This window comes from Anopheles stephensi, chromosome 3 (assembly GCF_013141755.1).
Source record: "Anopheles stephensi strain Indian chromosome 3, UCI_ANSTEP_V1.0, whole genome shotgun sequence".
Taxonomy (NCBI): domain Eukaryota; kingdom Metazoa; phylum Arthropoda; class Insecta; order Diptera; family Culicidae; genus Anopheles; species Anopheles stephensi.
In genome coordinates this window covers 51,844,321-51,868,827 of record NC_050203.1, presented here as the reverse complement: position 1 = coordinate 51,868,827, position 24,507 = coordinate 51,844,321, and positions in this window count along the sequence as shown.

The window sequence follows — 24,507 nt, the reverse complement described above, 5'->3', positions numbered from 1 at the left end:
CAATCAAACACACGCTTCACGTAAGTGGCTGGGCGGGTTGAAAAATGGGGGGTATACACCGGGCATGCACACCCATGCTGTTGCCGATGCCGACGATCTGTTGCTGTCATGTTAGGCACCTTCCGGCTCTGACCGAGGATCAAACTTCGTGTTTGTGGATCCAATCGGATTTGTTTTGCAGCGCCCCGCTCACTTGTGTGGGTAAGCTCCGAAACGACATGCTAGATTCGTGTGCCAGGGATACGAGGGTGTGAGGTTGTTTGTGTGTTTGTGTGTGTTCTAGGCACCCTCGCATGTCGGTGCCTTGGTACCCTGTGGTATTTCTCATTATTTTGCCCGATAACCTCAGAAACCCCATGCACACATTAAATATCAACCTTTTTCGGGATGGTGGTGTACAGTGCGGTGCGGAAATAAAACATATAGTCGTTTTATGAAGATTTAGTTCTAAACCGTCACGATCTTTTATTTATCACACTATAACGAGTCCTTTACACATACCTCTAAACTGTTTGTAATTAAAAATATGTTAAAAATAATGGGTTTTGATCTTTACCGTTTCTATTTGTTCAACTTCAAGATATGCCAAGGAACTGATCATGAACTGGAGCTGGAGCTAATCTTGGGCACAACAACCTTTAACGTTCGGTAGCCGAGTCAGAAGCAGCACCGGTCTTTACTAGAGAGGATCGGATATCGGATCCCGTCCAGACCGTCCTCTCGCAATGAAGACTAACATTCCAGCTTCAAATTGAGTCAAGGGAAGTCGGAAAAGCAAAGCCAATACCTCTAGTGGTTGTTGGTTTTGAAGAATCTATAGCGTAACTTGGAAAATTAGTTAATATAATTAGTACTCACTAATAAAGTAACCGTAAGACGAAAAGAAAAGTATATAAAAATAAAAATAAAGTCCAATGACCACACGAATACCTAAGTTTTCATTCAGAGTATTCATGTTCAAGCTAAATTTGCAGTAGACACAAATGTTTAATGTTTTATTTTCTTTCTGAAGTGGCGGCTCTTGCGTTTCTCCTCTCTACAATAATATTTTTGAGTGAAAAATATCTTAAACTTTTCCATTAGTATTTTATCAGAATCATAAATTCATTCGTTCTATCTCAAGCTAGACCCAATCACTTACTTATTTATTTAATCTTGAGTTTTTCGTCTGCCGGATTTTAAGACCAAATGAACATGAATTCATTCGATGTAACGCAGTTAATAACAGTTAAAACTGATAGTTTCATTTTTTTGTTCTTCAATACTTTTTTCTGAGAAATTTTTATTGATGAAAAACGTTGCTTACTCTATTGCATCATGCACTGTACAGGGCATCGGCGAGATTTGCACTCCAGGCTGTACTCCCCCTTAAAAGAGAAGTGGGTGTTGCATCAGGAAGTCAGGAACAGGATAGTTAAAAACAGTATTTTCGTACGAGCAATGAGCGCTTGTTATTGCTGCTGTATAACTCACCGGGGCTGGGCAACCCTGAACCAGCCCGAACAGAGGCTTCCCCTTTCCGAACAGTGAAAGTGAGAAACCACCCAATACCAAACCCAAACCCTTTTGTGTGCATGTGTGCCGGTGTGTGTGTGTGTGTGGTACGGATTAAATCCACTCGAAGCTTAATGCATCTACGTCGGGAGCCCACCGCGACTGGGTGGGTACGCCCGGCTAAAACGTTCACAAACAACCTGATTTCCTGGAAGCCATATCCTCGATTCTCATCCTACGCCACCTCATTTGCAACTGCTGCACCACGTGCGCCCGCCCGGACCTGAACCTGAACCTGGGAGAGAGCGAGAGAGCAAATGCCACACAATTTCACCTCCGTGTCGTGCAAATCTGAAATGCGGTTTATTCATTTGTAATAAATCCAGTTTCATTTTACGAATAAATTCAATTTGTACGCTGGCGCGTTAGTTGGTGGCGTCTTCCGTTCTTCCGATTCCTGGTGTGGCGTGGCGAACCTGCTGCTTTCCCACCACCACTACCACCACCGGAGTTTTGTCTGGTTGGTATGGATTTGTGAAAAATCATGTTTTGCTGAGCTGCAGCAACAAATTTCCTAGCTGTTTGCATCATGCTGCCATCAGATTTACTATGGAATCGGTGGGGTGCAATTAAACCGTGACGGTCTCATACGCAGCCCACGGTACTTTTAGGTCGCGGAATAATATGAAATGAATGGATTTAATGCTAAAGGTTTAACTCTCAATTAACGTATGCTTCTTCTGCAACAATTATGCATCAATTGCAATCTCTAGAAAATAAAAATGAACTTGAAAGCGTGCTTCAAATAAAATAAATCACACACCAATCATGTCCGACGATGAGTCTTTTACAGACACAAACGGCATGTTCAGGTGTGTGAAATATTTGATTTACAGACGTTCCACTAAGCACCTTGTACTTTCATCGCATTTCCTTAAGTTTCTTTACACAAGCGTACCTCATTCTGGTCGCTAGCTTCCAGTAAATAAAAATGAATAGCGTAATACCGTTCAAAACGATTCGTAAAAGACCATTTTCATGCTCTCGAGTGCCAGCCCCACGCTCCCCAGTACAGCTTTTGGGTGCGGCAAATCCAAAAACCTAGTCTATTGCACACAAAACCGGCATGCCTGCTCGTCTGCGGTCAACAGTATTATTTGTAAAATTTCGCACCGGCAAAGGACATCCACTTCAGCTTTGCGGTTAGGTTCGATTCCAATTTTCAAGCACAACACATGGGAAGCGCTTTATAAAATGTACAACCGAAAAATGCATAGTATACACCACTATTCTTCGATTCACCGTCCTGCTTGTGGACGACGGACAAGGACTGGCAGCAAAGGTGAAAAAAGGGAAAACGAACAAAAAAACACACAAACGGAGCAAATGAGATTTACTATCGGTCCTTTCCTCGGTTGAAGGCGCGAAGGAAATAAAACCTTCCAGTTCAGTAGTTCCAGCGCAGAACGCAGCAAATGGGAAGAAATCGAATTTTGCACACAGATTTTATTTTACCCCTGTCCAGCACCGTTGTCCCGGACCGGGTTGTGGGTAAGCTATTTTATCGTTTTGCTAAGGAATGCTACAAGTAACCGGGACGAAGCCCTTTCTTACAATCCACGCTCCAGCAACGTCCAGCCCGGCCGGCCAGGACCGGCGGTCGAGGGTATATTTATATTTAAAGTGTGGTAGAATTCGCCCGGCCAAGAACTACAAATTTCACCTTTTACACCCATTACCGGTCCGTGATTCCACCGGCGCCGGATAGCTTTGCGATGCGCAGGGATGTTGCTCCCTTGGCACCGGAAGCCAAACCGAAACACCGAGATGAAACATAACCATGGCTTCACTGACCAACCGGAGACGGCACTCGGAGCTGGTAGGACGCATTCCGAATGCTTCGAACGTTTCCTGCTCGTGTCTCGAGGCACAGTGGATGCAAGAGCTGGACAAGAGTGTGCGTATCACACGACTGCAGCGGAAGGTTTTTCAAGGTTAAAATGAAGCCATACAGTAGAAGCGCCAGTGCAGGGTGTGCGGTCCATTACATAGTGCTGCAGACTATCGAACAGAATGCTTCCATATGGTACGAGAAGCAGCATTATATTTTTACAACTTCCTCTCACAATCGTCTACTCTCCTTCTCGAAGTGCACGCTCCGAACATGTGAAACTGTTGGCAGTGTGTGTGTGTGTGTGTGTGTGTAAAAAAATAATTTTATTGTTCAAACAACAGTTGAACACACTTTTTGATAGTTTTGCTGTGCGTCTAGCTCCATCGGTTTTCGCTCTTACAAGTCTAAAATTGTTCCTTCACAATCATGCATATGTTAAAACATGTTTCTAATGGTCTATTGTATGGGCCCATTTTTCCGATGCGCCGTCTCGTCCGGCTGTATAATTTTATTTTGACCAGCCCGTTTAGCTGTGGTAACACATCTGTTACGACCAGACATGTAAAATGAGCCATCCCAAACCGTACGGCATAGGCACCGTACCGTACGTATGTCCTCGAGGTACATTTTTATATTTCCCATTGTTGCCGGCCAAGGGAAGAGGGCATTTTGTCCATTGCGATATCACACAGGCGCAACCGCAAGGCGAACCAAACCGACCTGGACCTGGTTTAGGCTAGGTTAGAGTATATGCTGCTCTGCTTTCTGCACCCAACTCTCCCTAATTCTTCCTGCTCCACAAACTCCCAGTTCCAGAACACCCGATACACGCTTGCAAAATTATTGTTTTGAATGGTTTCGAAGGCGGATATTATATTCCATTGGGTCCGAGGTTTTGGAAACCGAGCGCTGCCGAGCACTTGCAGTAATGATAGAATTGTCGGATGAAATTGTACAACCCCAAACCCAAACCCCATGCTCCATAAAGCACGTTGCATTTCGGCCCGGTTAGCAATGTTTGTTATTTGAAAAAGAAGACCGACTGCGGTGAGGATGGAAGGGTCAAGCTGCCCCGGTTGCGTCCATGTTAAACAGATATGATGACAGTGTTGCACTACGCCCTGTCATGCACACGGTGGTGTGTGTGTGTCTGTTGCTGCTCGGTTTAATCCTCGTACATTTCTGTAATAAACATCAACTATGGACACAACCAGAAATGATATCGAACGAGACAGAACGATACAGCGCGAGAGAAACTGTGAAAAAGAGAGATAATAAACATGTTTATCATGTGCACTGAGGTAACTGTGCAATAGATGACCGGAGGTAAGCGGAGGAATATTGTTTGGATTGAAACGGAACTTTGAACTTGGTCCGCTGACGATATCATCGTGCCGGCAGGTACGTATGCGAATAAATAAATATATATGGATATTTGATCCAGCGCAAAGGAATCATCATCGGTCGGTCTCATTTCCTTTGCACTGTGACACAAAAACGAGAAATCATTTCGGAGAATATCAGTGAATGTTAACATGAGTTCTAGCTTGTTATAATCTATTGGAATCATGAAAGAGAATCTATACGAAAATAAAATACATGTTTTAAGAGTAGTTCAACTATTTGATTTTTTGAAAAAGATTTTTAAAATTGTCAATAAGAGAATAAAATTTACAAACTGCTCAAAAATGTACATAAAATCACACGACATTCCTGTGACAGTAGATCATAAGATCATTAAAGATCTTCAAATTATTTGAGTTGACCATGGTTTATGGCTCTCGCATATACCAATTATGAATGCAAAAAATTGTATTCCAGCTGAAAACAACGATTGACTAAAGGGTAATTTATAGATGGATAACCCTTCATTCTGGCAAAACGGCCTGACAATCCTTGAAGAACAAAAAAAAAGTCTTCATTCCATACCCCTTGTACGTAGGACTTACAGAATGTCAGAAATGGTTTGCCGAGACCTTTCGAAGTTCAATTTACCTTCTGGAAAGAAAAAAGAAGATAAAGAAGAACAATCTATTCGGATCATTATCCTTATTAGGATATTAGGGGAAGACAGCACAGTCCGCCATATAGGTTTCGCAGTTACAATAACCCTTACTTACTAATTAGTATGAAAAACTTTGCCTGCTTTATTGTTTATTGTTTATTATCATTATAATTCAACGAGCCTTGCTGGGCCCCCTTGAAGCCTAATTGCCAAGACACTTTACAGTTACAAGGACGGACGGATCGAATACAATTTAAAAGCGCAGCGCGTGACATGTCCGGTTGATGACGATTTCTGGTACAATTATATTTACGGCACATACGGAGAAAGGGATCAAAGGTACCAAAACGGGTTCGGCGATCCTCTACGTCAAGCAGCGTCCTTGGGCGAAGCGGCCTGGTTGGGACGTATAAGTTGAGCCCAGAGAGTAGTGTTGGGGAGTCGATCCGGTAGTCCAAAAGTCCCGCAACACATAGTCTCTGGGCGTTGCAGTTACGCTGGTTCAGCGAAGAGAAGTGGTACGCTTTGGGAACTAGCACTACAATCGGGCTCCCACTATTTTGCATTGAGTTTGACTCACTAGACCCCAATAACGTTGGTCATGTCATGAAAACGGCACCAGACGACCCAGCCAATAAAGACCTTAAGGACTTTCTATATGGACAGCGGAGGCGTGGAAGGCCCAATCTGATAACCAACATCCTGAACGATCGGGATTCATGATCGACAAGACCGTAGGTGGGTTGGAGTTTGTTTGTGGCGTCGGAAAAGTAAATAAATGAACAAAACGTTGTTGTTTGGAGTTGCATCAAGTAATTAACATATAACAAATGAATAAAAGAACCACATTCTATTAATTATTTGTGGATTTATTGTGAACAGTACCCAATTTCCCTTCGAATAGCTACCTCGCCCTTAACAAACCAATTTGAATAAATATGCCACTGATAAATAACTTAGCGTTCATAACTTCCCATTATATTCTAGGCAATTTTCTCCCATTGTAATCGTCATAACAATCGTGGCTGTATTGTCCTCTCCGCCCCAACCACAACTTCCCCACAATCAGCTTCTTCGTTTAATTGAATCCTACCGTGTCTCACCGGGCCCACAATACCTACACTACCATAAATTACGCTCTTACCCAAGATGGATGGCACCAAAACTTTTGGACCTAGACATTAACGGTCACGGTTGTGGAGCTGATAAACAAAAAAAAAACCCCAAACGGCTCGAAATCGTTTCCCACGGCACGTTTAGCTCTAAATCTTTGGTCAGTGTTAACCACCATTTTTTCTCCCGCAGATAGGTGATAGAAACTAACTGGCCGTACTGTACCGCGTTCGCGAAGTGGTACATAAGTCGTGCGCTTTCCTTTGCACACAAACCAACAACCCCCAAACGAGCAGGAAGCTCCTGCGGTAATAAACCTTCACCCAAGAAAATGGTTCCACCAACCAACCACTTAAATCATCATCTAATTGCCTTTCGCCTTCCTGGCAACCAAATTGAGAACTTTCGTGCAGCAGCGCGTGCTGGACCAGCAAAACTGCGACCAAAAGCTCCCAGGGTCACAAGCATCACCGCTCATTCATACACAACCACCGCACCGATTTCCGTTTTCCGTTACAGATGACCAGTTGCGAACCGAGTGCTGGTACGAGCCCCAACGAAGAACGATAAAAAAGAGCCGAGATCGAATATATACGACTCCGACGAGTGTACGTGAACGTGTGATGCTCACTCACCTCATCGGCCTACACAAATCAGTGTGTGTGTGTGTGTGTGTGTGTGGAGGGGGGGGCAAAAAAGGCCCTCAAAAGAGCTCAGCACAGCCACACTCACACGCAATCTGATGTGTGCATTTACAAGGGGCAACAAAAAAATGGGCGATTGGCCCATGTTAAATGGCAGCTGTCAAATGCAGAACAAAAGCATCGACCGAATCCTCCTTTATCACAGGCTTTCCCACTTTGCTGTTCCCTCATTCGCCAACACCACCATCCTCCACCACCCGCCCTATTGTTGCCGGTGGGAACGATTGAGAAACCAAAAGCCACCGTTATGCCATTTCCGGTTCGCCTGCCGGTTGGAGCGTGTTTTTTTTTTGGCTGTTTCCACGCAAGTTCAAACAAAACCACGCACGCCTCGCTCTAGCCGTCACTCGGTGCCCAGTTGCGTAGAGGCGAGAAAGACATGCAGACATTCAAATCGAAACGAAAAGTGCAAAGCCTGCTTGGAGCGTCCGCGATGGTGAGAAGCTTTAGGAAAAACGATGTGAACACACATACACGCAGTAGCGAAGAAAGCTTTGGCTGTAGGACGAATTTGTCGAATAACGATGGAAAGCTGAATTTTCTGCGTACGAGCAACATCCGCCAGTCCGAATCGGCAGGCAGGCTTAGGGCCGAGCAGCGACATTTTCACACTCATCCAGACTCACCACGAACGCACACAATTTCCGGTAACGAAACGTGCTTCTCATAATGCTTTTTTTCTATCTGTCCCTTTCTGTTCCTTCTTGTCTCGTTCTCTCATTGCGGGATAGTGATTGCGTGTCGATGCAAATTGACAAACAAATGCGATTTTCGTTTTCCGATTGACGCACCCGCTGAAAGCATCTCCGCAGGTGGTCTCTGGCCGGGGATGGTAACCTGCAAGGATGAAGACGTGTTTTTGTGTTGCGATCAAAACAATTTCACTACCAGCTGTGAGCGTCACACTTCTTTCCGTTCCATTGTCTTGGGACAGGGACACAACAGAGGCAGAAGGAAGCGACGTGTCTTTCCTGCTGTCTTCTTGTGAGCGCACTGACACGCGCCAACATTTCACCACTACAGTGGACCCGTTTCCAGCGTTTCGATTTTTCCAAATCAATTCCAACTGCTGTCAAGTGTGCCCGTATTACACCTTCGCCTTAGCGCCATGTTTCGATCCATTACTCCACTCATGTGTACCGTGGCTTCTTGCAAATGCCATTTCACCGGGCAAACCGAACCGTACGTCATTTGATCGCGTTTTCCTTTGTTTTGATAGATTTCTCCTAGGAATTGTTCCCACTGTTTGGTATATGGCAACAATCCGGCATCATTTTTTGTTATGTGGTGCTTTTTTTCACCACTGTGCTGGCATTCCAATCTGCACAAACCAGACCTCGTGGACAGGTTAAATTCTTTACCGAAAGCAAAGCGGGTGTGCGTGTGTTTGTGAGTAAGCGATTCAGGTGTACTTTCATTGTTGCGTCATTGCGTGCCATCCTCGGTGGCATCAGTGCCATTCTCCAATCATAAGCTCCATGATTGGTTTTCAAGCCTTTCGTGCTGGAAGTGCGTGAATTTTGCTTTGGGACGGTGTGTAGACAAGCGTGAAAAATCCTCCGCTACAGTGAACTAACAATGCTTTCATTTGCACTGTTCGTGTGGAAAGGATTTTAAAATAATAAATATCCTCATAATTCTCATGGCAGGTATGGGCAGGTCGCTCTGGACAGTGTTTGAATCTAATTTCAGCATAAATACTACCTTAATGTTATTATTGGCTGCAATTTGGACTGCCAAACAGTGAGAATAATTGAATTGGTTTGAATATTTTTTGAAGGAGATGCACGGGCAACTAAAAACTATGCTGTTGCTAGTTCTGTTTGTAAGCATGTAGCTTATTAGTCCTTCGTTTTTCTTCGTTCTATACCCTTATCGATACTTTTGCGATTAAAATTCAACGACCAATGAACAATTAAAAAAGAATAAAAAAATATTTCGTTATGGTGGTATGTAACGCAAAATATAATGCAAATACTTTAAAATCCTAAGTTGGAATCTTTGAAGACTTCAATAAGAATACCTGGAAATTTAAACTTCTGTAAAAAAATCGAGTAGTGTAGAATTTTGACGGAAACAAACCAAAATTCATACCGGCATGTTTGCCAACAGACATACTTTATTATTTTTACATAATGATAAACTAAACCCATCATGAACTAGATTTTTTAAATGTTTCAAATGCTTCAAATTCTATATGTTTCAACGTTAAGAAGAAAAATTCCGTAACATGCACTTCACACAGACATGACTTTGTAGAGTTCTTCTTCTTCTTTGCCTAACAACCCTCTTGGTCGTGATAGTCATATGATATCGTACTAGACTAGTTGATACTGCGTAATTTGAAAGTCAGTTTTCGAGGAACCCAAAGTATACAAATATTTAGAATTAGTATCACTATCGCCTAAGTCACTCCGTTTGTATAATTATAACTTCATTATAATATTTTGCTTATATTTCTAGACCATCGGTTACAACAGTTTAACTTACCAAAGAAGCTGCAAAAAAACCAAAACTACCAATTTTTTATGTTTTGTTCGAAAGTTGCGAAAAAAGCAGAAGCAAGCAGCATTTCAGTGGTCAAAAGGTAAAAAATAAACAAAAGCTGGCTTAGGTTTTAAGAACCGAAAATCAGATCAGATCAGAAGATAATCAGATGACATTTATTCATTAAATAAACTCACATTGAACACCAGGAAAGGCTCAATTTATATTAAATTGCCATCATAAACACTTCAGCAAAATCATTGGTTAAAAAAATGGCACAAACAAAGTTATACCCAACTCATTAAATTAAATTGTTGAATTACATGTTGAAAACCTAGGTCATCCTGCGATTAACAGCACATCTACTGCATTTAATGTAAATAAAATTCTCTTTTTCCTTTCTGCTCTTTCCATCCACGTTTTGTTCAATTGCCTGACGCAGATGAGATGAGATTTTCTATTGTACGATTCTTTAAATGAAGAAAGACAAAACAAATCAAAATAAGTTTAAAAAATTATGTGGTGAAAAATATTCTGCCCTTGATTTTATCTCGTAAAGCTCTTTTCATCTTGTTTGTTACCATCTTGGAGCTTTCTTCTGTAAGAATGTGAACCTTTCTTAGCCGGTTCGCTTACGAGGTTTTTTTGATACAGGCCACACACACAGGGAAGAAACTTTTCAACGTAAGTGTGCCATTTGAAGATAAAATTCATGCCACCCTTTTCACATTCTCTGTTCATCTTTACCATTTGATCGTCAAACATCATCCACCGCAAGGAATCGACACATGGCAGCATTTGTTTGATGATAAGTTTGAAAGCCTGCTAAACGACATGAGACAATTTCGAAGCAAACATTCCATCGATACGCCTTCGGCCGGTTATCGCCTTCATCTGAAAGCTTTCTCGTGTCCGTTGCCTCCATCATCGCAGCGCGTTCAACCTACACACTTGATGGAATGTATAGATTTTTTATTTCCACCTTACACCACACACACACTCACACGCAAGGTGGAACTTATATCGGGCAAAACAAGAAATGTACTGAAATGGCAGTCCATTTTCAGACTATTCTCACCCGTGTGGCATACATGGGCACGAAGCAACAACAAAAACGTGGCAATACTCGTAAAAATGTCATTCGAAGGTATGATACGATGAAATGGTGAAATTCACATCCCCTATGCTATGGATACCGGCTTGCTCCCGCACAACTTACAGGCCAAAAAGGTAAATGGTAAAGGTATCGGAATCAGACCGGAGATTTAAATTTATTGGGCATGATTTTATCGCCATCGTTCGACGTGTCAATTTTGATGAAAAATTCGCAATTTTTCGTAGTCATCTTGCACACCGTCCAGAACGAGTATGATACCTATTCCAATAGGACCCGGTCTTATGCTTATACAAATAACTCATACAGGATGAATTGGAAGATATTTTTAAACTAAATAGTGTTCTGTGTTATATGAAATTAGCTTCCATACGGCATATTTCAAATCCTTCGAACCAACTACCAGGCGCCTCCATTGAACGTTCCACCAACCACCAGGCGTCTCCATTGCTTCCTCACAAGCCATGGGGCGTCTCCGTGGACCGTAAACAAAATGAACATTCGCTTGCCCAAAACCTTCACGCAATGATGATAAAGTAGATAAATTCTCTTTCCATTGTTCAATTAAACCTCACCCGAACGAAATCAACATTTCAATCTTCATTCGCCACGGGATTCATTTAGCGCTCCCTCCCATCATTTCGTTAACCATCGTTCGATTTCCCTGGACGCACCTCGATGCCGTGTCCCTTGCGTGGAACGAAATACAAAATGAAACCGTACCAAAAACTCGATAATACCGGCGCAAATGAATCTACGGTGATTGAATGATTCCCTATCGTACCGATCGTACCGACCTCCTTTTCGGGATTGTTGATACGTTGTTTTCCCCCTTGCTACCAGCAGCAGAACACCCCTCACCGGATGCCCAACGTGCAGGACGAAGCGTGCCGGCGCCAGCACATACGCCGGTTTTAAGTTCCGGTTCATTTTCATTTAATTTCATCAAGAAACGAAAATCCTTCACCAAATCTTTACCTCCGTTTAGCTGTTGCCACCGCACGCAAAAGCTCATCGCACTGAAAATGGGGCACTGGCAAACCATGCTGGTCTACCCTCCCAATCCCAATAGATTTAAATTCATCCCCCGAGGGATGCCGCACCGCACCACCAAAACCGAACGGATTCATTACCTTTTTGGCGCAAAAATTCAAATTAAGCTTATCGAAAGCAAGTTTGTTGCCGCTAATGAAATTGATTTCAAATGTTACGCTCGTCTTCGTTTGGGGAAATCGCCCCATGCGGTGAAATAGCATCTCAAGAGGAGAAGAACAAGTAAAGCGATGAGAAGCAGAATGAAAAAAAAATCCCCTTCAAAGCAGAAACCAGTACAAAACCCACCATCAGCGAGAAAATGGTAATGAAACAGTGAATACAGAGGGACTAGAAGAGAACAAAAAAAAAAGACATCTCTTCAGAGCTTTCTATCGAATGAAGTGTAGCAGCAAAAAAAGGATGCCAATGCCAAAAAAAGCACTAGAAAAAAGCAACTAAGTTCTGGTGCTAAATTCATTTCCATCGCAATCCATACACCCGCCCCCAACTTCGGCAATGAATATGTATGCGTGAGCGCTTGCAAGCATAGTGGTAGGCGGTCTTTCAGCTTACCTTAAGGTGAAAATGAGCCCCCAACAAGGATGAGTGAAAATAAATGTCCCTGATCATGTACTACGACGTGGCAATGGAACATTCCCACCCACCTCTTTTCTATTCCTATCGAGTGTAACGCACCCACACTAGCATAAACACACTCTTCGTGTTCCAAAATTTATGAGACGATTCCGGGACACCATCCTAGCTTCCCTTCGATTTTAAATAGCTTCCAACCATAGCTTCACGGCAGAATTCGAAATCGACTGACTTCCTGCACGATTGTTGAACGCTGATAAGAGTTAATCGGGATGGGAGTTTTGTTGTTGCTGCTGCTTTTCCACTTTTATTTCGTGTTTGTTTGTAATAGCGCACCCGCAAAGGCGAGTATTTTAACGAAGTTTTATTTTCCTCACACGGTACGCACGTGTCCGCACGTGAGTGTGAAGGAAAGAACTTTATTCATGACATGGAATTTACATTTCGCCCGCTGTACTCGATATCCGGCAGCTTCACTCTTCCTCTCTGTGCCGTGCCACTTGGTGATGGAGGTTAACAGATATTTTGCCAATTTCTGGCAAGAATAAATTAAAAGCGATGCAAGATAGAAGCTACTTCCGCTACTTCCTTATTGTCGTTGTTACTCTTTTGCGCGTAACTTCTTCGCGCTGCTCATTCACACCGACCGGGATTGGATCTGTTTTGTGTAAGTGAAATTAAAGCCTTTCCTGTTACCAGGGTAAAAATGCCTATAAGGAAGCTTTTCTAATAGATTTCACACATACATACACACCGATCGTACAATACCCAAACACACCGCTACGTTCCAAGAAAAAAGATATTACCATTTACAATATTCATTTCAGCTCATCCTTTTGGGGGAATTTCTCGAAGGAAAATGGTGCGGCAGCATGCCACCCCAAGGAATTCGTTGCCTCGCGCCCGATAAGAGGTAATTTGTGTTCACATTCGGCTGTGCCGCATTTAAATTCAAAACAGGGAGCCGGGGCGCACGCAAAACTTTGAGCACCCTTCCGGATGGTTCTGATTTGCTTCAGCGATCCGCGACCCACCCATTGAGTGGAATCCTTCGAATCCACTTTATGATTTTATATTTTATATTTTTGTTTTTCCGCGAAACTGGTGGTATTTCGGGGGGGGAGGGGTTCCAGCCACGAGTGAAAAGTTTTTTGGCGATTTCTGTTCCGTTGCTTATTATTTATTCCAAAAACCCTTTTTGCTGAGAACGAATGACAACGAACGCATGGGCCGCGTGAAGGGATGATTATGTGATTGGTTGTGGGAAAAAGGAAATATTGTGCCGAACTGTATGGTGTATTTACATCTATATTTGAGATACTGCGTTATAGAGCAAAGTTTTCAATCATTCCGTTCGGTTTGCTCAATCGCAATTAGGGTTTAGGGGAGAAGAAAATGGAGCAAAAATAGGTCCTAGATTTTCCCGAGTCTACGCTATCAAAACGACGTACGAGTATAAATGCTACGGGCTAGTCTGATCATGTGTTCAATATGTCCACAGTTTTGAACTCTATCTCGGACCATTAACCAAACGCTTCAAGGATAAACTCTCGGCTCCCTTCCTAGCCATTATTAAATGTGGAATCGTTTTTGAATATTCTCCTCGCAGCCCTCATTAACAACCCCTTGGAGACCCTACGTGAAATAACAGTTGGAACACAGGAAATCTGCTAAATGGAAGGATTTTTTATTGTGACTTCTTTCCGTTTTTACTCGTAGCCGGATAGTCAGTCCTGCGGTCGGATTTTTTTTTTTAACTCCGGTCCTGCCTTGTGAAGACCGCCTAGATCGCTCAGTACACTAATCATTAAACCTGCCGATGAGCCTTTAATTGCTACAAACAGAGTGCAGTAACAAAATGGGTACAACGGTGTTGAAATCCATCAGCAACAAAATTTTCTCTCTGATACTACAGCGAGTCTCTAGAGAAACAAATGCTATAAGTTGAAGGGCAATGTTACCATTGGGCAAAATTTGATAGGCTGGGCATGTCATGAGAATGACACGGGATGACCTGGCCTGAAGATTATTTTCAAAAGGTCCATAAAAGGGCCTAAAGAGATATGTGATAGGCCCACATTAAGGCAATCTCCCAAACGGCATAAAAAACGGTTTGGAGGATTGCCGCAACTGGTCAAAACCGCACAGAGTAGTTGTGAACATCTTTGCTTGATCTGCTTCTTGTTCTTCTTCTAAGGACTACAACCTTGAGAGCTCTCGAGGAGGAATTGCTAGATGCAATTTTCAATGTCGATTAACTATGAATACATCGAAAAAAGGCCTGATTTTATCTGATGAGATCAACATTTCGTGATATAATACGAGCAACTAAAGCGAAAATTCTTAAGTAAACAAAATTACCATTCAAACAGTTGTTTTAACAGAAATTAACTCAAAATTTAAACGAAAGCTTCAAAATTTTCCTCAACCTTCCCCTTTAATATGAGTTCCTCGAAAATATGACGGTACCAGCAAAACAATACCACAATACTTCAATGTTTCTGTGTCTGTAACAACCCATTTTCACATGAACCCCCGTCTCGTAAAAGCTCGTTTTTCCTACCAAACAAATCACTCGCGCATATAATGTGTTTCAATCCACCAAATTGCCTGCGAACGAGTCCAACACTCCCCGGGCTGCCCGTAAAAATCTAGAAACGTAATTCTACACCGAAAAACGCGCGGAAAAAAGCGACGACCCCAAACCGTTATGGCTTGTAATCGCATTCCACTAGAGCACGTCTTGGTCTCCCCGGACCATGGGGAGGAATGGAAAGGGGCCGTCGGTAGCGGGAAGGGAAGACGTTTTACTACCATTAGCAGATTTCATTACTTGCCTCAACACCATAAAACCTTGTTATAGTTCAATATCATTTCTTGATTGCTTTATCGTGGTCGCGGTTATTAGTTTGTATCATCTGCCCTATCCAAGGCTCGCTCGGTACGCCAGACATTCCGAGACGCGTTTCAAGATTCTAGAACACCCTCCCTCCCACTACATCCATAGCCGTTGCACTGAACGGGTTAAGCGTTTTTTTTCCTCCCCAGCCTTTCCCACTTTTGTATCTTCCACCGTCCTCCAGTTGTGACTTTTCGCAGTTTTGTGGCGGTGGCACAGTGCTGCTTTGGTCTATAAATAAAAGTTAAGACCTTACAAATGTCACGTAGCAGCTCACGTACGGTTATGTGCTACCCTTCGGACGGATGCTCCGGACGGATCCATTACCCGTCCTCACTCGTCGCACAATTACGCGCAACGCCTCATTCGGAAATGAATTGTACTTTTCAAAATGGGTGCCTGCCTGCCTCCAGGCCTCCAGGGATATTCTAGCCATTCAGCCAACGAGTTCACACGGTTTCATCATAGTTATTTCATCGCCCATGGTCGGTGTGTCGCTTGACTATAGCGGTCGCTCCTTTTGCACTATGGGATTGTTTTGATGGCACATTGGCCCAATGAAGCGTGTAGCAGGGGACAAAGTTGAATATTATAAATTTAAAAATAAAATTGTATAATCTTCTTTTTTTCTCATGAAATTTAAAGATATAATTTGAAACTTGATAAGTGATTTGAATGCTTAAACTGCTAACTGTACACTGTTGATCTTTGACCAGCTCGCACGCTATCACTGTGCTCACTATCATCTCTCCTGCATCTTCGTGCCCCGTTAACATGCCCGAATTAACAACCTTTCCTGTTTGTCCTGGCACACCTTAAATTTCCCAGCCCGACCACCTCACCACCAAAGTGAACCCTCTTGTTACGGGATGAAGAATTTCCCCCAAAAGACACCCACACGAAAACCGGACACGGATGAGCATCCCTTTTTTCGCGCCAGAGGTCACAGAGTGAACCCACCGCCGCTCCTACCGCCCACAAAATGTGAAGCGTAATTACGCTCTACACCACAATTTGCTGGTGTAATAATGCCATTAGTTTTTATTTACAACGCCCAGCCATAACCCATTGGGCACCAATAAAACGTAACGACCGGTGCCCCAGCCGCAGCACAAAACTTCCAGCGGGGCCACCGCTTACGCTGGGGAAGGGAAGTAGTAAGGGAGGGGACGGAGGGGGGGGTGGTTCTGTTTCATCTTCCGGTAAACTTTGACCAAAGCGTCCTCCCTTTTGTCCTGTGCACGCACGCGAATCCACCAAGGATGCCCCCCACAACACGGGTATCTCCTGTTACGCGTCTCACAATACGCCCTTACATCCATTATCCATTTTGTTTTGTTTTGTTTTTTTTATTTTGCTCTGAGTTTTGTTTTGTTTTGTTTCATCAGCTTCGACAGTACAATGGCACTTTGCTTTGGTGCGTCCTCTAATGGGGAGTGGACGCTCTTCCGCCTCAGCCCCTTTCCTTCTCATACACTCCAGCCAAATGTCCGCCAATTCCGAAAGGATCGGAAATGTGAAACATTCGCAAACCTTCTGCCTGTCGCTTCGGCTGTCCACCCATTACTTCCCATTACCGTCACATTTCAGCACGCCTCCAGCTCTTCAAAGCTCCTCAGTTCAGTGATCCTAAACTGAACTGAAACTACAAATAAAAAAACATACACCAACAACAACATAACCTTCAAACCATTCTATCCCGCACACAGACGCACATACGCACGGCCCATCCTGCCAAAACTGAGGCAAACCCATTAGCTGTAACAATAAAAGCCAGACATTTTCGCACAAACTTCTCAACCCCTTTGCGTTCGACTCGGATGCTTGCGCTCGACCGATGCTGACCTCCTGCAGACACCGGCCACGGAATGCGCATCACAACACCGATGCGTGTATCGTCCCGTTCCGTTCGGCTTCTTCCGTCGTAAGTGTTGCCCCTTGAAGTAAACTTTGTGCTTATGCCCATTCCCATTACATTCAATCATACCATCAGTGAACTCACTTTCCCTGACCTAAACTACCACTTCCCGCCTATCGCTTGGGGGTCGGGAATGGTTCGCAAGAAGGAGAAGAAAAAAAAACACCAACAGTGACGACGCAGTTAACGCGTTACCATACCCGGAAGCAGAAATGAAATCACCATAGTGAAGGCAAGAATCAATCGCCGTCCGGGATTCCCCATCCCGGGCAGTAGAATGCTCATTAGCCATTACCTGAAAATGCCGCCAGCTACAGCTCGTTAATTGGTCATTTGCTATGGTCGGTGCGAGCTGTTTAATGCACGTGCACGATTGTGTTCTGCCTGGCAGGATGTTTTCTGACGGGCAAATTGTTACACCGGCAGCAAACGCCACACATTTGACTTCGTTTGCGAGGTCACAATGACAAATCAACTGAGGATAGGAGGCTAATTGGTATGTAGCTATGAAGGAAAGCTGTTACAGAGTTCTTCTGCAGTAACAAAGCTGCTGGAATACATTACGGAGTAAGCTAATGCATTGAATACAATTACTTTAACTTTTGGGAAAGCTTTTGGGTACAGTCCCTATTCCGAAATGACAGATTCAAGAATTATCCGTAATCATCAGTATTATTAAAAAAATAGTATTATTTCACCATTGTAAAGCCTAAGAATGTTTACAAAAGCTTGTTAACTAATCAGGCGCGTGTTAACGTGTGTTCGAATTACGAAAATGTTTATAGGGTAGAAATGAATCATGATGAATTTGTAATGAACTCTAATTAATGCATAAGAATAAAGGACAATTGAATTCACACTCGCAAAGAAACCAGACGTGTTACATCTATCGCAAGACAATCACGATATCACATCCAGTAAATTCTCTACATTTTGGTCCTTCGAACCGGATCGTGTGTCGTGACTTGTATCCTTGTACAATAGTGAATTAGGGCACTACGTGTTACCAATTCTCATCCAGTTTTGTGCAAGCCAGTTCCGGTTGTACTAGGCTTACGGTGTAGTACAATCATCGCCCCGCTATCAAGGGCACGAACATTGAGTATCCTACTCTACTGTAAAATTCACGATACCCATCCATCGTGAATTCCTTTCGAATCATCGCGTCTGTTCGTTTCAACATCCGTGTGTGGTCACTCTGCATCAAGAGATCGAAACATTCCCACGGAGTGTGCATGTATGTATATGCGTGTGAGTGTAACTTTCGTACATCGTTAGTGCTGTGCTCAGTGATAGAACAATATTGTGAACAATCATTATCACGGACCTTCCTGCCAGCCGATTACTAGTGTGTTTTTGTGTCATCCGTGCTCGCGTGTGAAAGTGAACCGCGTTCCGTCAACCCAGACTTCCGTGAACAATCGTCCTTCTCATCCGCTTTATATTTCGATAATTGTGTTAGTGGAAGCGTCGCTTTATCCAAGCTTCGGTCGACAACCTCATCACCATCGCGCGCCTATTTCATAGCGTCATCTCACCACCATCTTGTAAAGTAAAGGTGTTGTTACTACTGCAACCGTGCTAAGTGAATCGCGTACTTGGACTTGCGTACAATTTTGCATACAACAAAGCTTTCAGTGCGTATCGAGTGCGAAATATTTCATATTTCACTATGGATAAAAAAATTAAAAATGTGCTGTTGAAGAAAAGGCAATCCGAAGCATATATTGCGCGATTAGAGGATTTTATGTTGAGGTACGATGAAAATCAAGTCGATGAGTTGTCCACATGCCTAGAACAGTTGGACTCACATCATAATAGTTTCATAAACGCGATCGGGAAACTAGAGGAACTAGATGACAAAGAAGATACTATTGAAGCGTGCATCAACGATAGGTGTGATATGGACGAACGTTATAGAAAGTTGCGTGGTTTCTTCCTCAAACATAAACCAATGGAGAACCATACAGTGAACAATTCATTGCTGCTTTCGAGCACCGCAGCTCTAAACAGCTCAAGCACAGTGAACATTCGTCTTCCCAAAGTCGAGCTACCGACTTTCGACGGTGATGATACAAAGTGGTTGACTTTCAGAGATCGATTTGTTGCTATGATCGATTCTTCGCCCGAAATCCCACCGATCATGAAGCTGCAGTACTTGCTCGGTACCTTGAAAGGTGATGCTGCTCGGCCGTTCGAGCACACATCGTTGACGGCTGACAACTATGCCGTAACGTGGAAGATGCTACTGAAACGATACGACAACAAACGCATGTTGTGTCGCGAGTACTACCGGAGACTACATTTCCTTCCATCGGTGGACGGAACTAACGTGGATGACCTGGCCTCACTCGTGGACGAATTCACGAGAAACGTGAATGGACTTCGGAAACTGGATCAACCCGTGGATTCTTGGGACGTGCCGCTGATAAACATCCTGTTCTTAAAACTGGACTCCGAATCACTATTGGCTTGGGAACGACACTCGTCAACGTCGCCTCAAGATAAGTATTCGGAACTAATCAGTTTTTTACAGGACAGAGTTCGCATTCTACGATCAACACTCAACCTGGAAAGGAGCAAGGAGCTGGTTGCGATCACGGTGGCCGGGGTGAAACACAAGTCGAGTGCCGTGGTCAAAGGAACTACATCATCCCCATCACATCGTCGTTCGCAATCCTATGCTGTGACCACAGGGCGTGAGAAGACAGTCGCAGTGAAACCAACATCGTGTTCATTGGGTTGCTCGGACCGACACCCACTGCGCACGTGCCCAGCATTCGATAGAAAGTCGGTGAAGGATCGTCGGGACATCGTGGCAAAGCTGCAGTTGTGTTTCAACTGCCTGTCAATGGATCATCAGGTTCCTGAGTGCAATTCAAAATATTCGTGTCGGTTTTGCAACGCGCGTCACCATACACTGCTGCATATTACATCACCAGCACCAACAACCACACCTTTCGGTCAACCGAATTTTCCGGCAAAAATCAGCATGTCAGCACAATCAGATGAGGTCCAGGAAGGCGACATGGTATTACTAGAAACCGCCATAATCACCATTGTAGACGACCATGGCCAGCAAATCAAAGCACGAGCGCTGCTAGACTCCGGATCTACTTCAAACTTCATCACGGAGTCATTGGCTAAACGTCTGCAAACGCCGCAGAAAAGGGTCAACATCGTCATCACTGGCATTGGGCAAGCAGTACAGCAAGTTAAAAACTCTATCGTGGCTACTATTGAATCTCAAAATCAAGAATTCAGCACTAAAATGGAATTCTTTATTTTAAGGGCACCCACATCAGACATTCCTTCGGCTCCAATTGATGTTTCTTCATGGCAGGTTCCTGACGTTACACTGGCTGATCCAAATTACCACACTCCAAGCCAGATCGATGTGGTAATTGGTGGGGAGGCCTTCTGGGAACTGCATACAGGCCGCAAACGAGCACTTGGTCCAGGCAAACCATGGCTTATGGAAACACCGTTTGGATGGGTGGTTGCCGGAAATGCAACGCACAAGAAAACACCATCCAATAGGACTGCGTTATTGAGTGCCGCCATCGTATCAGAATCACTCGAAGCCATGATACAACGTTTTTGGGAGCTAGAAACTGTTGATGACGGACCAGCATTCTCAGTACAGGAAAATTACTGTGAGGAATACTACACATCAACAGTAAATCGAGAACCTTCGGGCAGGTACGTGGTCAGACTTCCCCGAAATTTTACTAACGGTGCAACCCTGGGTGCTTCACGAGAAATTGCGGATAGGCGCTTGCTGAGCGTAGAACGTCGATTGAGATCCAATCCTGAAATGGCGAAAGCTTACAGTGCATTCATGGAAGCATACGAAAACCTCGGTCACATGAAGAAGCTTCCCGAGCCTGTAGATGATACAATCGAACATTGTTACATACCGCACCACGCGGTCGTCAAAGATTCCAGTACCACTACCAAGGTTAGGGTAGTGTTTGATGCATCATGCAAGACCTCGTCCGGCTACTCCCTCAATGACACATTACTAGTAGGCCCGATTGTCCAAGAAGATCTGTTTTCCATCATCCTGAGATTCCGTACACATGCCATAGCTATAGCCGCTGATATCGAAAAAATGTATCGCCAAATACTACATCACCCCGAAGATCGAAGTTTGCTACGCATACGATACAGAAAATCCACCACAGACCCAATCTCTACTTATGAACTGGCTACAGTAACGTATGGTACAGCATCAGCACCCTTTTTAGCCACCAGAACACTTCAACAAATTGCACGTGATCATCAGCAGAGCTTTCCTGATGCGGTCGATCCTGTTCTGCACGATTTCTATGTCGATGATCTTCTATCTGGAGCAAGCAATATCGCAGATGTGGTAAAAAAGATAACTCAGATAACTGCAATGCTGAATTCAGCAGGAATGGTGCTTAGAAAATGGGTATCAAACTGTCCAGAAGCATTAGAAGGCATTCCTGCAGAAAATATAGCAATACAATCCGTTCACGAGCTAGAAGATCACTCCGTCTCAACATTAGGCTTGGTTTGGGAGCCAAGAAACGACGCATTTCGGTTTCAAGTAGATTTACCACCTCCACCAATGTCGTTAACCAAGCGCCAAGCATTATCATTCATCGCGAAGATCTTCGATCCACTCGGGCTACTGGGGCCCACCATAATCATTTCAAAAATGTTTATGCAACGTCTATGGACTCTGAAGAGGAACGGAACGGCGTTAGATTGGGATAGCACGCTGCCACCACAGCTTCAGGAGGAGTGGAATCAATACCATCAAGGAATATTCCGATTGCGAGAGGTCCGAGTACCTCGATTCGTCTCACTGGTGCAAGCACGTAGCGTTCAACTACACATGTTTGCAGACGCATCACAGTCAGCTTATGGAACGTGCGGGTACATTCGTGCAGAAACGAAGGAGTATGTTTCAGTACAACTAATAACGGCAAAATCTAAAGTCGTATCGTTGACAAATACGCATTCAATAGCAAGATTGGAACTTTGTGCCGCAAGGTTAGCCACACAACTCTACAAGAAGATCATCAACGCAACGAGATTCAACATCAAGGTGTATTTCTGGACTGATTCCACCACGGTACTATACTGGTTGCAATCACTGCCGAGTCGCTGGAAACCGTTTGTGGCTAATCATGTTGCACAGATTCAACGGGACACCGACGGTATGAGCTGGAAGCACGTCCCTGGAAGGGACAATCCTGCAGACGATATCTCACGTGGTGTACAGGCTGAGGATCTGATCAATCGACACCGGTGGTGGAACGGGCCACATTGGTTGGCACAAAATGAAAGCAATTGGCCAACGTTTATTCCGTCTAACGATGAAGGTGAATTGGCAGATGAAGAGCGGAAGGCTGCTCAACCCATCACTTGCACCACTATCGCACGAGCCTTCTCCAACACACTCTTCGCTAGGTATTCAAGTTACCACAAACTTCGCCGTGTGGTAGCATACATATTCAAATACGTGCGGTGCCTGAGAACCAAGGCATATTCTTCACAACATCCAAAGGGGTGTCGTGCCGAAAACAAACGAGATGTAGCTGATACAGATATCGTCCAAGCAACCATCACAACTGAAGATCTTCATCAAGCCGAAATCGCCCTATGTAAACTCGCCCAACAAGATACGTTCGACGACGAAATCCACGCCTTAACAACAGGAAGACAGGTATCCCGAGCATCAAGACTGAAGTGGCTGAGACCATATTTGGACGAAACAGGAGTGCTTCGGGTTGGTGGCCGGCTAGGCAACATGACAGCATCGCATTCGGTTAAACATCCCATCGTGCTAACTGCCGCCCATCCTATGGCAGTTCTCTTAGCAACAGCATATCACCTCCGGTTATTACATGCCGGACCGCAACTTTTGCTAGCAACGCTCCGACAACGATTTTGGGTGATAGGAAGAAGAAGTCTAGTGAAATCAATCTACCATCGCTGTCTTCAATGCTTCAAGGCCAAACCAACATTAATCCAACAAAGTGTTGCAGATCTACCGGAGTCAAGAGTGACCCCAACCAGAGCATTCTCCGTTTGCGGCGTTGACTACTGTGGGCCATTATTCATCAAATCAAATGTTCGGAATCGCGGTCCAAGCAAGGCGTATATTGCAATTTTCGTCTGTTTCTCAACCAGAGCTGTACATATTGAATTGGTGAGCGATTTGACAACAACCGCATTTCTATCAGCACTTCGTCGCTTCGTAGCACGCAGAGGAATGGTGAAGGAGCTGCACTCAGATAACGCTACAACGTTTAAAGGAGCAGCAAATGAACTACATCGTATCTACAAAATGCTGAAGCAGAATGAGGAAGATCGTAAATCCATCTTCAATTGGTGTGCGGAGAACGGCATGATATGGCGTTTCATACCACCGCGAGCTCCCCACTTCGGCGGGCTCTGGGAAGCAGCGGTCAAATCAGCGAAACATCATTTACTGCGAACCATAGGGACAACAAGTATAACCTACGAAAATATGCTTACATTGTTAACACAGATCGAATCCTGTTTAAACTCGCGACCCTTAGTTCCAATGTCAGAAGATCCGTGTGATCTTGAAGTGCTCACACCAGGCCATTTCCTCATCGGAGGTAACATGCAATCTGTTCCCGATATTGATTACACTAACATTGCGTCTAATCGTTTAAACGAGTATCAGTTAGTGCAACGCTATGTACGATCTATTTGGCAACGATGGCAAAGGGAATATACACAACAATTACAAGCACGATCGTCGTTCGGTAGCAGGTCAGTAGTTGAGCTTAAAGAAAATCAGTTAGTCCTTATACGAGAAGATAATGCTCATCCCACCGAGTGGCCAAAGGGGCGCATTGTTAAACTCCATCCCGGCAAGGACGACGTCATCCGTGTCGTCACTTTACGAACGGCACCTGACAAGTACATCGTGCGACCGACAGCACGACTAGCATTGTTACCTACTACCTCACCTGAATAATAATTCGAACACGTTTGTTTATTAATTACTCTAAAGAATTTCATTCTTGGTGGCCGGAATGTTCGAATTACGAAAATGTTTATAGGGTAGAAATGAATCATGATGAATTTGTAATGAACTCTAATTAATGCATAAGAATAAAGGACAATTGAATTCACACTCGCAAAGAAACCAGACGTGTTACATCTATCGCAAGACAATCACGATATCACATCCAGTAAATTCTCTACAACGTGTTATCAGTTCTTACCGGTTACCCTTT